Source organism: Lepus europaeus, chromosome 12 (genome assembly GCF_033115175.1).
Source record: "Lepus europaeus isolate LE1 chromosome 12, mLepTim1.pri, whole genome shotgun sequence".
Taxonomy (NCBI): Eukaryota; Metazoa; Chordata; class Mammalia; order Lagomorpha; family Leporidae; genus Lepus; species Lepus europaeus.
Window position 1 is genome coordinate 103,397,245 of NC_084838.1, and position 12,229 is coordinate 103,409,473.

Here is a 12,229-nt window from a genome sequence, read left to right on the forward strand (position 1 = left end):
TAAAAAGATTTATTTATTTATTTGAAATGCAGAGTTATAGAGAGGCAGAGAGAGAGAGAAAGATCTTTCATCCGCTGGTTCACTCCCTAGATGACTGCGATGGCCAGAGCTTCGCTGATCTGAAGTCAGGAGCCAGGAGCTTCTTCTGGGTCCCCCACACAGGTGCAGGGGCCAAGGACTTGGGCCATCTTCCGCTGCTTTCCCAGGCCATAGCAGCGAGCTGGATTGGAAGTGAAGCAGCTGGGACTAGAACCGGTGTCCATATGGGATTCCAGCACTGTAGGTTGGCAGCTTTACCCACTACACCACAGCACCAGCCCCCAAATATATTCTTTCTATTTCTATTTTTGCCTAATGTAATTGTATACCAGACCACTGCAAATTCCAAGTCAGTTATGTCAAATATTTACTGCAAACCTAGCTTGTGTTGACTTAACCCGACCAGCGTGCAAGTGAAGCACAGTAGGCAGGATGCTTGCTCTGAATCCATGCAGGCCAGCTTCCAGGGACACTCACAGCTTCTGGTGTCATAGAGCAAGCATCAATCATTTAAGGCATTTTCTCAGTCAAGACTTCAACCTAGATTAACCAGGCCCCTTAACTCGGAATATTTCTACTACATCCTAGGGTGATCAACCCATTCTGGCTTGTCCACTGAAAGTCCACTGAAAGTCCTGCATCCTAGGACACCCTTCATTCCTGGCCACCCCACAGTCACATCTGAAATCATTTGTTGGGCTTGATTTGCAAGCTTCTGTTTCTCTTAGATACCAAGTTCCTTGAGAGACTGAGTCTTAGTCATCATTGGAGACTCTGGCACAGAGCAAGTATCTGTTAATTGTTGGTTAATTAAGTGAACAAAAGAATGATGACATTTTCCCTCCAGTATTTCATGCACCATACCGGTTGCTACTGAAGCCAGTGTTGTGGGCAGTTAGATGGGTTAGTGGGCAGTCAGGGTGATCCTGGTGGAGGTTTAGGGTGCAAAATGCTTGCTTTCCCCCGAGGTTGTCCTTAGCAAGGTCGAAAGCACCTGCCTTCGTACCCCTTGGAAGCTTCCAATCCTATCCTGAGAATAGCAAGGGAGTGGCGATTCCTTCTGAGACCCAGTTTACTGTAAAGCAAATTAGGTGTCCCACCCTTCTGATGGCTCTTTGTTTTATCCTGAGCAAGCCAGACAGGATAAAAGATTGGGTATTTGGTCTTTTGATGGGTTTTGTCCTAGCCTTGAAACTGAATGTCAAGCTGATGAGTTGTTTTTTTTTTTTTTTCTTCCCAAAATTGTGCTTAAACACCCCACTACCACCAGCCCCTTTGGGTTTTTTCCCCTCCCTTGGAGCCCTGCTCCAAGCCACTCTTGGCTGGAGGTCTCTGACTCTAATAAATCCTGCTTTTAAATCTCTCTGCTTATCCGCTTAGAGATTCTTCTTCCATGTGAGACAAAGAACCACAATAATAATATTTTCTCTGCCACCATTTCACCCAAAACAATGTTACCTCCATTGAGCATTATGAGTGCCTTGAAAATGACTTTGTTTGATGAGTGATATCTTCTACCACATAAATACTATCTGTTAGTTAAATGGGGCAGCTTTATCTGTGGCGCCATCTACGCCTCACTCACCATCGTAAGCCATGGCCCCTATGCTTCGGTCCCAAGCCCCATGGCCCAACCACCAGCTCCACCCCCACCCTAATGGGATTCTGCTCCTACTTCCTTGCCCAGCCCCCAGCAAAGGTTTAACAGGAACTGTTCTCAAACAGCTCTTTCTCTCTTACGCTCTTGCCCACTCCCCCTGCCGTAGGGCTTCCACCATCGGACAATAAACCTTTCCTCCTACTCCGGTGTTTGGTGTGTTTTGTGGCGGCCTTACACCATTACTGACTACCTATGCCCTTTCACTCCATGACGTTGTGCATCTATGGCAAAGCTACACCCATCTTTCCATTTGAACCATGCAAGATCTCACCGCATCATTAGACTGCCAACACTTCTCAGCCAAGACTATTGCTTCAAACCATACACCTAATCTACTAGATAGAGCTATTTCTTCACCCAGGCTTATGTCTCTGGGGTTTTTCCAATGTTTTTGTTGGATCCATCTGCCATTTATTAAGTGTAAGGTGTCCGGTGCGTAACAAATCTTCCCAGGCAGATGAATCAATTAATTCACAAGCTTTTATTGGGATTCCGCTCCCGGGCGAGGTTCCCTGGCCCCAACAGAGCGGGGCGGGGGGGGGGTGTGTGGAGTGGTGCATCAGAGGTTGAGGTTGGGAGGGCTCCTTTTATAGATACAGGGCATGGGGGTTAAAGGTTGAGGCGGGTCTGATCCTCATTGGTTGACCTTTAGGCACCCGCCAGGACCTTGACAAGGACTTTTCGTCCCAGGAAGTGTGGGTAGGGACTCCATTCCCGGAAGTGTAGGCCTGCCCTCCTTGCGGATCCCAAAGCTACCATTAAGCACCCACTGAATATTTTGTATGAATACCACTGACGCCTTCAGTAATATTTTATTGAATGTTTTAGAACTAATGAGAGCTGTGGTGATGTATTATATAACTTCTGCCTTCAAGGAATGCCTGATCTACTGAAGGGAATACAACTTACAAACATGGAAAATAACTAATAATGGAATTTTTTTTTTAAGATTTAAAAGTAAGATTTATTAGAGTCAGAGACCTCCAGCCAGAGCAACATGGAGAGGGGTTCCAAGACAGGCAAAACCCAAAGGGGCTGGTAGTACCAGGGTTTTTAAGCACAATTGGGGAAGAAAAAAAACTTAACAGCTTAATATTCAGTTACAAGAAAGGGACAAAACCCATCAACGCACCTGACTTGCAATGTTTTTGCCTGTCTGGCTTGCTCCTGATAAACAGAAGAGGCAACAGAAGGGTGGGATACCTAACTTGTTTTACAGTAAACTGGGAGCTCAGAAGGATGGAGTCATCGCTCCCTTGCTTGTCTCTCGATAAGATTGGAAGCTCCTAAGGAATGGAGTAGGCACTTTTAACCTTGCTAAAGGTAACTTTTGGGGAAAGCAAGCATTTTGCACCCTAAATTCCACTGGGGCCAACCTGACTGCCTATTAATCCATCTGATCTTAAACAATACACTTAATGTGCTAAATGAGTGGCTAGACAATACCCCTTGATTATAATTATTTTACTTGTTTTGCCCATTATACTGTGAGTGCCTTGAAAATATATTATCTTTTTAACGTCAACTTTTCAAGAGATATCTGATTCTCAAGAGACATCTGATTTTTAACAAGCCTCTCAAGTGATTTAATGTACACTGCAGTTTAAGCTCAGGACCGTAGACAGTGGAGTGGGACGGTGGTGTGATAGAGACTAGAAACATAGTCCAAGCTGGAGCAAAGCACAGAGAAAGTAGAGATGGAGGAGACAGAAAATGAAGGCTGCTGCATTTTTCCCAGCATGAGGTAGTTATGATGTAGGCAGGCAGATAGGATAAAATTAATTAGATCTGTGAGCTGGAAGACCACGCCCCTGTGTGATCTCATGCCCCTACCTGACCCCACCTGTATGCCCACCTGCCAATCAGGCTATGCGACCACTCCCCTTGGGAACACAGTGGGGCGGCTCTTATTTTCCTTGCTGCCCTGGGTCCCCTTGCTGCCCTGCACCTTTGGGGCAGGTGGCCTTCGGGCCACCCACTCCATGCTTTCCGGCCTGCAGGCTCCTCCACATGGCTCTCGGCCTGCTCTCTGCTGGGGATGGACCCCAACTTAATTTCCAGACTTTTCCTTCTCCCTTAAAGCCCTCACTCCTCAATGCATTTTCTCTCACTAAATAAAAAGCTTAAAAACTTACCATGCTGCCTGGTTTGTTTGAGCCAGTAGGCCAGAGGGAAAAGATAGAAAGAAATGGGATCTTTGGTTTGTACCACTGAATGGCTGCACCAAACCCAGAACTGATCACCTCCAGAATCCTAATTACATATGTTCATTACCTAAATCATTGTGAACTGTTCTGCGTTCTGTTACTTGCAGCTTGATAAAACCAAACAGATACAATCACTGACTACATGCCAGGTATTGGCCTACCCAATTTAACTCAGTGCCTACAAGAGCTTGGTGAGGGATGCATTCTCTTTATCCACATTAGACAGATAAGGTTATGAAGGCACCAAGAAGTCAAGTAATTTGTCCAAGCCTGCACACCTAACAGGTTGCACAACAGGATTTTAAACCCAAAGTGAGTCTCCAAAGTCCTCGCTCTTAGCCACTACTCTCAATAATGGTGACAGCACAGGTAGCAATTAAGGAAATTGGGAACAGGTGTAAACAGCTGATAATTCAAGTGGAAATGTCCGTGAGGCGATTAGAAATGCCAAGTTCAAGTGACAATAATATAAAGGATTTTATTTCAAACAAGGAGCCACCTACATTGAAATAGATTTGAAACCTGCACTCAATAACCTACAAGGTGAGTTGAACAGACCCATATAGGTAGCAATGCTAGTTGGGCCTGAATCACAATCTTTGATTGACAGAAGGCCTTTGACTCTCCAAAAACTAGCTCCCTCGATCACACAAGCACTGAAGTCCTGGCGTATGAGGCCGTCATTTAAAGAATGCTACGAGGCAGCGTCCAAGGCTGACTCTCCACTCCTGAACGCCAGGGAAGACTTTTGGCGGTGCGTCGCAATTCCCCAGTGCAGGCCAATGCAGAACATGACCTCCATCTTCCAGCCAGATGCCAGCGTGCAAAGCTGTGCTGACCCAGCAAAGCTACCCCGAACCTGGCGTAGGGCCTCCTGCACTGTGACCATCCCACTCTCTTCTTGATCTGTCCTCAGGAAGGAGCATGGATGATGGTTACCTTCCTACCTCAGGGGATCAGAGTGAAAGGGCAGAAGTCCACGAGAAAAGGAAAGAAGAGACAGGGAGGGGGAAACGGGTGACACTCATTCCAAATCAAGAACACAATGATCATCTGAGCTTGTCTTTGTTCAGCATTGACCCTGCGCCGGGTTCTGCGCTGAGCCAGTGCCTTTCCTGCGTGGTCTCACTGGAAGCAAGTTCATCTCTGGTCGACTTCTGATTTAACAGAATCACAGCTTCCAAGACGTTATGATTCATCACCACAGGTACCATGGCACTTGCCTTTTTTTTTTTTTTTTTTTTTGAGGGGGTGCTTTAGTTTTCTTCTCCTTCTCTCTCTCTCTCTCTCTCTCTCTCTCTCTCTCTCTCTCTCTCCCTCTCTCTCTCTCTCATCTTTCCTCAAAGGCTTAACAAAGGTCAGCTGCAGCATTCTTCCGATGCCTGTGACCCTGCACTGACTCTCAAGGCCAACAACTAGGGTGAACACAGACTGGCTGGCCTGGGAGAACTGAGAGCTCTCAGCCAAGGAGAAGACAGCTTCTATGACCCCCCGTCACCAGCTTCGGCAGGCCGAGACTTCCACAGCCCTAGATATGGGCCACCAGTCCTTATCGACCCCACACACAATCACAAAGGCCCAGCAGCGCTAGGAAAGTCCTAAAGAAGGGCAGGATGTGCCGTGTGCAGTCTTTGGTATTGGCATTGGTTTTTGCTTTCCTTGGCAACAGCGACTCCAGAATAATTTTATTGTCATTAGTTGTTTCACTTCTAGTACAATCACTTCTGGCACACCAATTAAAGCTTTAATTGATCATCTTTTTGCAATAGCACTTCTGTTAGAATTTAATATTTCTCTGCACTCACACCCCAAGTCCAATTATTACAATGAATTCCAATCTCGCTAATTAAGGATGCAAGTCCTTACTTGTTCTCGCTCAAAGTAGTGAAGAGTCTAAGTGGATGGACTTCATTACTATTCATGAGTGTGGTCAATCCTTCTCAGGTGCCAGGTCAGGGGCCATTTGAAAGCTCAACAATCCTACAACAAAAATAACAACAAAAGGCCAAAAGATACACATCAGGCTGATTGCAGAGATAGGAACGAGACGGGATGCATCGCCCTGGAAGGGTTCAGCAGTCCAGGGCTGCTCAGACCTCATAACTGGCAGCTGCAAACAGCTGTGCCAAGCCCACGGGCCAAAGAGCAAGGGGTCAGCACGGTGGCTTGCTGCCTCGGAGAACTGGCTCCCTGCTGCTTGCTAAATCCAGGCTGCAATAAAACCGAGAGGCAGAATCTGATCTAACTTTTTAAAAGTCCACAAACGAAGAGTAGTTTGCAAGTTTTTTTTTTTTTTTTTCACAATTCTTCAAAAGTCCACTCTTTGTCCCAAAAGAAAATGAGGGAGTGTTTTCCCTCCTTGACTTTATACTCCTTGCAGACAAAGACCTAGTGGAGTATCTTGCATACAGTAGGAGATTAATAAATATTTTTTGAAATTAAAAATAATCAGCAGGTCCTAGCATTGAATATCTGCATAACAGCACAGCAAAGTAGGTATTATTATCCCAGCATTACTACGAAGAAGTTGAGAAAGACCAGTTCAGTCACTTGTTAATAAGCAACAAAACCAAGACTCAAATTCACGTCTTCCTGGCTCCAAAGTGCTTCCTGTTAAGGCATCCTGCTGCAAGCCACCTGTTTCGCTAAACTAAGAAAAGACCCTTTCCATTTCTTTTCTAATTATAAAACGCACAAGACTGTTCTGTAAATGTAAGCCCCCTTCTATTCTGATCTCCTTATTCTCTACAAATGATCTCATTCATTCCTTTCTTCAAAATGGAGGGGGAGGGGGCACAGGCATTCAGCCTAGCTACCACATCCCATTTCAGAGCTGCTGGAAATTCACCAAACAGATAAAAAGGATGTTAATAACTTCAAGAGCACAGACACTAGTAAAATAATTAGGAATTGAAGAGCTTGGCATGTTTATTATCTTAGTTCTTCATATCATTTAATTACAAATTTTTATACATTAGCTTTTTTTTTTTTTTTTTTTTTTTTTGACAGATAGGGTTAGACAGTGAGAGAGACAGAGAAAGGTCTTCCTTCCATTGGTTCAGCCCCCAAATGGCCGCTACGGCCGGAACTATGCCGATCCGAAGCCATGAGCAAGGTGCTTCTTCCTGGTCTCCCATGCGGGTGCAGGGCCCAAGCACTTGGGCCATCCTCCACTGCCTTCCCAGGCCACAGCAGAGAGCTGGACTGGAAGAGGAGCAACTGGGACTAGAACCTGGCGCCCATATGGGATGCCAGTGCAGGCAGAGGATTAACCAAGTAAGCCAAAGTGACGGCCCCCAGCGGTGGCTTTATCCACTACGCCACAGTGCCAGCCCCAACCTCATTTAATTTTAATTACCTCCTAAAAGTCTGTCTCCAAACATAATCACATTAGGGGTGAGGGGAGTCTGCACTGTGGCACAGCTGGTTAAGCCTCCATCAGCAACACCAGCATCCCATATGGTTGCCAGTTTGGGTCCTAGCTGATCCACTTCCAACCTAGCTCCCTGATAATGGCCTGGGAAAGCAACGGAAGGTGGAGAAAGTGCTTGGGCCCCTGAGCCGATGTGGGAGACCTGGCTCCTGGCTTTGGCCTGGCCCAGCCCTGGCTGTTGTGGCCATCTGGGGAGTAAGGCAACAGACAGAGGCCTGTCTCTGTAACTCTACCTTCCAAGGGGAGGGGTAAGAAAATGCAAGGACAGGGAAGGTAAAGGAAGATAAAAGGAAGGGGAGGAGAGTCAAGAAAGTGGAGGCAGGTGCAATGTGACTGGGTGAAGTTTTACAGAATTTTCAAGACATTTGGGCAGTACTAAGCTTAGGATTCCTTTTGTGCCAAAATCTCTCCCCGTGACCGTGACTTCAGGGGTCCTAGTCCCTCTCTGACAGGCTAGACCAGCCGGGGATTGCACACGTAAACACCCACAAGGCAGTAGAGGGAGACATGTTAATGACTAGAGGCAGCAGGTTGTGGGACAGCAAGGACTGCCCAGCACTCAGGTAAATGGCAAAAGGGGATTTCTTTTTTATTTTTTTTTTTTAAGATTTTTTATTTATTTGAGAGGTAGAGTTACAGACAGTGAGAGGGAGAGACAGAGAGAAAGGTCTTCCTTTTGTTGGTTCACCCCCCAAATGGCCGCTACGGCCGGAGCTATGCCGATCCGAAGCCAGGAGCCAGGTGCTTCTTTCTGGTCTCCCATGAGGGTGCAGGGCCCAAGGACTTGGGCCATCCTCCACTGCCTTCTCGGGCCACAGCAGAGAGCTGGACTGGAAGAGGAGCAACCAGGACTAGAACCTGACGCCCATATGGGATTCCGGCACTGAAGGCGGAGGATTAGCCAAGTGAGCCACGGCGCCGGCCCCAAAAGGGGATTTCTAACTGGAGGAGGGGTCTGTGCGCCAGCTCCAGGTATTATCTCCATGTGAGTTAAGGCACAGTCGGCAGGTCCTCCCACTTAACAAGAGGACTGTGAAGTCTCACAATTGCTACGTTCTGATTTTTTTTTTTTAATTTTTAAAATACTGCTCAGGCCTAGCCTCCACAGCTCAAATAACCTCAGTTCTTCAAGCCTGCCTCCCTAACACAGCATCAGGCCTCTTCTGCCTGCTGGCAACCAAGCGCCACAGTCCTGGTGTCATCCAATGAACTGGAGACAAACAGGACGATTGTCTCACTCCTTGGAGATGCTGCCTAGTGGTAACAACATCTGAGCCTATCAGATTTAGCTGTGGCTACAGCACAGCGTGGGACACAGGTGTGGCTGACGAGCCACACTTCTCCCCCATTATAAACTTCTGCGATTATACTTTTTTTTTTTAACCTAAGAATAAAGCTGTTTGGTTACTGCTATTAAATTTATCTTCTTGGTTTCTAGCATCCTAGGCTGTCAAAATCATTTTTTTAGATTCTGATTCTGTCAACCAGTGTATTTTCTGTCTCTATTATATTTGAAAAGCACATCCTCTCTGCCACTAGAGTCATTGATAAAAGATTGTAGAATAAGAGAAGACCTAGAGGAGAGCTGTGTGACATACGACTGAAAACCACAGCCGAGGGCTAGCACCTGGCTTAGTGTTTGCCCTCTGGGACACCTCCTCATTCATATGGGAAGGCCTGGGTTCCAGTCCTGGCCCTGCTCCCAACACCAGCTTCCTGCTGCTGTGCACCCTGGGAGGCAGCAGGTGACTCAAGTTATTGGGCCCCTGCCAGCTCTGTAAGAGACCCGGATTGAATTCCTGACTCCTGTCTTCAGCCTGGCTCAGCCCTGTCTACAGCGGGCTATCAGAGAGTGAACCACTGGTTAGGAGCTCTCTTTCTTTATGTCTCTCTGCGTATCAAATAAATACATTTGAAAAAACGAAGGAACCACAAAAAGCCACAATCTCATTAATCCACCTATATAGTCAACCAGAAATGAATCAACCTGTCAGTGACAATATTTGGAAACTAAGATGTATAATATAATTTATTGTTAATGGAAGAATATTTTTAAATTGGTTATCTATATGAGAAAGAAAAAAACAGGATGATATAAAAGAAAGATTTAGAAACTGAACACTTTCTTCTTAAAGATTTTATTTATTTATTTGAGAGGTAGAGTTACAGACAGTGAGAAGGAAAGACAGAGAGCGAGAGAGGTCTTTCATCCACTGGTTCACTCCCCAAATGGCTGCAATGGCTGGAGCTGTGCCGATCCAAAGCCAGGAGCCAGGAGCCTCTTCCAGGTTTCCCACAAGGGTGCAGGGCCCTAAGCACTTGGGCCATCTTCTACTGCTTTCCCAGGCCACAGCAGAGAGCTGGATGGGAAGAGGAGCAGTCAGAACTAGAACCGGCACCCATATGGGATGCTGGCACGGTAGGCAGAGGATTAACCTGGTGTGCCACAGTGCCGGCCCTGAAAATAAACACTTTCATTACATCTTATTAATTTTATCTTTGAACTCTGTGAATAGGTTTTATGATTATAAAATAAAATTTAATTTTAAACAATCAATCCCTAGGGACCAGTTTTGTGGTATAGTGGGTTAAGTGACCACCCACAGCCTCATCCCTTATGAGCACATGTTAGAGTCCGAGCTGTTCCACTTCCAATCCAGCTCCCTGCCAATGTGTTTGGGAAAGCAGTGGGAGATGGCCCAAGTATTTCAGCCCCTGCCACCCATGTGGGAGATCTGGATAAAGCTCCTGCTCCTGCCTTTGGCCTGGGAAAGCCCCCGCATTTGGGGAGTGAAACAGCAGATGGAAAAATCTCTCTCCTCTGTGTGTGTGTATCTCCCTCTCTTTCTTTAAATAAATAAATCTTATTTTTTTTAAAAAAGTCAACCCTTAAAAATTAAAACCAACATAAAATAAACATCTGTGCATTGAGTTCCTGGCATGACCCACAGAAAAGAATATTCTGGAGTGTTTTAAAACATAATGGTTTGATGGTGCATAATTAATATACTCTAAAGAAAACAGAACTGCAAAAATGGAAAACTTTCAGTTATTCTCAGCTATGATTTTGCTGGTGGGAGTGTTAGTGCTGTTCCTTTGAGACTATTTGGTCATGTGTTTTGAATTATGTTAGTGTGGTACTATTGGAAACTGGGATTTTGGACATGGAGAAAATAAATGGAGAAGTAACATACACATGATTAATTAAAAGCCTATGTCCTGAACTTAAATTGAAAATATCAATATAGCCTCATTATGTATTTTAGCCTTAAAAAAAAAAAAAGGTTTAAAATCTCCTGGCCTTGACTCAGAAAATACCTGTAAAAATAGTAACACTGGGGCTGGCGTTGTGGCATAGCAGGTTAAGCCACCACCTGCAAGGCTGGGTTCTCATATGGGTGCCGGTTTAAGAACTGGCTGCCCCACTTCCAATCCAGCTCCCTGCCAATGTGCCTGAGAAAGCAGTAGAAGGTGACCTGAGTGCTTGGCCTCTGCCACCTATGTGGGAGACATGGAAGCAGCTTTGGGCTCCTGGCTTCAGCAGGTTCATTCCCAGCCTCTTTGCTTCCCGGTCCAGCTGCCTTCTAATGTGCTTGGTAGGGCAGTGGAAGACACCCCCAAGAACCTGGGCTCTACCATCCATGAGGGAGACAAGGATGGAGTTCCTCCCTCCTGGCTTCAGCCTGAACCAGCAGTGGCTATTGCTGCCATCTGGGGAGCTGGACTAATAGGTGAAAGATTCTCTCTCTCTCTCTCCTTTCCTCTTTCCCTCCCTCCCTCTCTCCCACTCTCTTTCTCTATCACTTTCCCTTTCAAATAAATACTCTTTTTAAAAAATCATAAGGGAAAATTATTTTCAACTTAAATTTCTATACCATACCCAGGCTTTCAATCATCAGAAGAGAATAAGGACATTATCAAAGTGCAAGGACTCAGGAAATTAATAATGCATCTATATAAAGGTAACTTCTGAGCAAGTTACATGAGGATGTACTCCAGCAAGATGAGGGAGTAATAAAGAGAGTAATAAAAGAGGGATATTAAAAGGGAAATCTTAAGATGATAACCCTGCAGCAGGCCGGCGCAGTGGCTTAACAGGCTAATCCTCCGCCTTGCAGTGCCGGCACACCAGGTTCTAGTCCCGGTTGGGGTGCCAGATTCTATCCTAGTTGCCCCTCTTCCAGGCCAGCTCTCTGCTATGGCCCGGGAAGGCAGTGGAGGATGGCCCAAGTGCTTGGGCCCTGCACCCGCATGGGAGACCAGGAGAAGCACCTGGCTCCTGCCTTCGGATCAGCGTGTTGCGTAGGCCGCAGTTCGCCAGCTGCAGTGGCCATTGTGGGTGAACCAACGGCAAAGGAAGACCTTTCTCTCTGTCTCTCTCTCTCACTGTCCACTCTGCCTGTCAAAACAAAAAACAAAACAAAACAAAACAAAAAGCTAATGTAGGGGCCAGCACCATGGCTCACTTGGTTAATCCTCCACCTGCGGCACCAGCATCCCATGTGGGCACCGGGTTCTAGTCCCAGTTGCTCCTCTTCCAGTCCAGCTCTCTGCTGTGGCCCGGGAGGGCAGTGGAGGATGGCCCAAGTGCTAGGGCCCCTGTACCCGCATGGAAGACCAGGAAGAAGCACCTTGCTCATGGCTTCGGATCGGTGTAGCTCCAGCTGTAGCAGCCATTTGGGGGCTGAACCAATGGAAGGAAGACCTTTCTCTCTGTCTCTCTCACTGTCTAACTCTATCTGTCAAATAAAAAAAAAAGCTAATGTATAAAAATTTGTAATTAAATGATATGAAGAACTAAGATAATAAACATGCCAAGCTCTTCAATTCCTAATTATTTTACTAGTGTCTGTGCTCTTGAAGTTATTAACATCCTTTTTATCTGTTTGG

General features: G+C 46.1%; 1 protein-coding gene across 6 annotated transcripts in view; it reads right to left on the reverse strand.

Annotated features, from left to right (window-relative positions):
* The window catches only part of RMI1 (RecQ mediated genome instability 1), a 147,392-nt gene that overhangs the window by 91,532 nt on the left and 43,631 nt on the right, over positions 1-12,229 (reverse strand). For 3 of the 6 annotated variants that reach the window (XR_009867692.1, XR_009867695.1, XR_009867698.1), the window contains one exon: positions 3,576-5,886. The exons of 1 other annotated variant lie outside the window; for it this stretch is intronic. The gene's annotated coding sequence lies outside the window, so the exon portion shown is untranslated. Of the gene's footprint in view, positions 1-3,575; positions 5,887-12,229 lie in introns of those variants that run through there. 2 more of the 6 variants (XR_009867693.1, XR_009867694.1) reach the window with 1 other exon arrangement.